The sequence below is a fragment of the Chiloscyllium punctatum genome, unplaced genomic scaffold (genome assembly GCF_047496795.1).
Source record: "Chiloscyllium punctatum isolate Juve2018m unplaced genomic scaffold, sChiPun1.3 scaffold_471, whole genome shotgun sequence".
Taxonomy (NCBI): Eukaryota; Metazoa; Chordata; class Chondrichthyes; order Orectolobiformes; family Hemiscylliidae; genus Chiloscyllium; species Chiloscyllium punctatum.
The window spans coordinates 140,699-143,198 of NW_027310205.1; the positions used below are offsets into that span (position 1 = coordinate 140,699).

The window sequence follows — 2,500 nt, forward strand, 5'->3', positions numbered from 1 at the left end:
CCGAGGCTCAAGTGGCGACCGGTCGCGCAGGCACGCCACGCACATCGATCGCCAGCCGCGGAACGGCACGGCCTTCAGTGGGGCCGGCGGGCGACGCCGCTCCTGAACCCAGCGGCCCCGAGCCGGACGAGTTGAGGAAGGCACGCCGACGGTGACAGGGTACGGAAGACACAGCGGTGGCCTTCTGGCGACTTGGCCCCCGACAGCCCGACGTTCCGCCGTCCTCCCGATGGCCAGGAGGACCGTGCGGGGGTCGGCCGACGGCGTGGTAGGTGTGCCTGCACGGTGACGGAGCACACACCACGCCCGCCAACCCCTCCGTACCTCCCGAGACCGGTGGCAGGACGGAGCGGAAAACGTGCGGACTGAACGGGAGAGCCAAGAGCCAGCGATCCACGCGCGTGCGACCGTCCAAGTCACAGCGTTCGACGAAAACCTCCTCCCTCGGCCAGGCACTCGGCGCCAGCAGGGGAGACAGGATCAGACGCCCCGCCGGCCACTTAAGGCCGAGGACGAACCACGAGACGGGCGGCTGCAGCAGCGGGCGGCCTGCAGCTCCCAGCACTCTCAATCGATCAACCATCGAGTCGGGTCAGCGTGTCAAACCGGCGAGCTCCACGGTCAGGCCGGCGGCGCACCAGCACCGGACCTCCGCGGCTCCCTTCACTCTTTCCACTGCCAGCCAACCGAGAGACGGACCCAATGCGGACGTGCAGAGCTTAGGCAGACCCCCCACTGGAGGCTCAACACTTCGTGGCAGCTCCGTGTCCCAGAGACCAGGAGGGTTGGCACACACACACAGTGTGAACCACCGACAGCCATTCTGGGACCGGTGACAGCCGTGCTGGCCCCACTGCCACGACACAGACGGACGCCAGGCCGCGCTCCCCGGCGGGGGGATGGCGTCGAGCCTGACGAACGGAATGTGCAGGGTGGGGGGGAAAGGCCAAGCGCTCCGACGCCGGAGGGCTCCGGAGTCTGAACTTAGGGGGACAAAGAGGACGGGTCCTCTGCGACACCCCAGCCGCGCTCTCGCCAGCCAAGGCGAGTGCGATTGATTGCCAAACGACCCTCAGACAGGCGTGGCCCCGGGAAGAACCCGGGGCCGCAAAGTGCGTTCAAAGTGTCGATGATCAATGTGTCCTGCAATTCACATTAATTCTCGCAGCTAGCTGCGTTCGTCATCGACGCACGAGCCGAGTGATCCACCGTCAAGAGTTGTCTGAGTTTGTTTTAGGTCTCTCCCTCGCCAGAGGAAAGCGACCCGGACCGCACATACGCTCCCCACCTTGAGCTACAGCCACCTGCACGCCGGCGTGCGGGCGGAGCAGGGTGGCGTGAAGCGATGGGGAGCACCATCCTGGTGCGGCCCGCAGAAACATACGTCTATTGGGGGGAGGAGGACAGGGCGCCCAAGAGGCGATGCGTGCCCCAACGCACCGCAGCGACGGAGGCAGGATCACCGCCACCATGTCGCCCGCCTAGTATCACGAGGCGTGCAGCAGCTTTGCCCTAGGAAAAGCAGAGGCGGGAACGGGCACCGGCCATCGGTTCGGCAGCGTCACTGACGCGTGCACGTGGCGGCGTGTCGGCGAGCGGACTTCCTGCGAGGAGGCGGGGGCGGCACTCGCCCGAGCAGACGCCCGCCCGGCCCAGCCACCGCCGAGGTGGACTGGGAGTCGCGGCAACGGCTCGTCATACTCGTTCCCACACTCACAGCGCAGCTTGCCCGCAAGCCACCGACCACCGATCGACGCCAGGCGCCCCGACCGAGAGCGGGATCGCTCGTTCGCCCTGCTGGCAGTTCGCTGGGGATCACTACTGCACGGAGCTCGGAGACCGACGGGCGGCAACTCGAGAGTCTTTAAACCACCACCCCCATCCCGCAAGTGCAAAGAGGCTGTATACGCACAGACGGGTGAGGGGAATAGGTACCCCGTCGGGTTTGAAGGGAGCGTGACTAGATAGCAACGATGTAAACCCAGCCGATTTGGGAGCGAAAGACCGGCGCCTGCATCACCGGCTTCGTTTCCCGTGGCTGGAGAGTACACCGAAACCCTCCGTCTGTCGCGAGCTCCCGACGACGCGGTGCCGCCAAGCAGCAGGGCCGGACCTGGTGTGGCTCCCCTCGTCGATCACAGACCGGTCGGCACTACTGACGAGACGGTGGAACGGGCTTCGCCCCTTGTGACGAAGGGTGATGCGAACCCGCCCGCCCGCGTGCGTTCGGGGTGGACTCGGCAAACGGAGATTTGAAATCGGAAAGTGTCCTCCTGCCCCGCGCAGGTAGGCGCCCAACAGTTGGGGGGGTTTGGCGGTGACCACGGCTGCAGGGCCTGCTACCCCGACGAGCTCTCCTGCTGGCCCCGAAACCACCCCCGCGAGACAAGTTGAAACGGAAACGGGCGTACCCCCAAGCCGACGATCCTTTCTTATTTGTTACTTTTTTTTTCACTTGCTCGAGTTGTGGGGATTTGGCGGTGACCACGGCTGCAGGGCC

At 65.9% G+C, this 2,500-nt stretch overlaps 1 non-coding gene across 1 annotated transcript; it reads right to left on the reverse strand.

Moving 5' to 3' along the window:
• Positions 1-1,066: 1,066 nt before the first annotated feature.
• LOC140472931 (5.8S ribosomal RNA) lies at positions 1,067-1,220 on the reverse strand. Its single transcript, XR_011957959.1, has one exon. It is a non-coding gene; the product is annotated as a 5.8S ribosomal RNA (ribosomal RNA).
• Between the last annotated feature and the right edge of the window lie 1,280 nt (positions 1,221-2,500).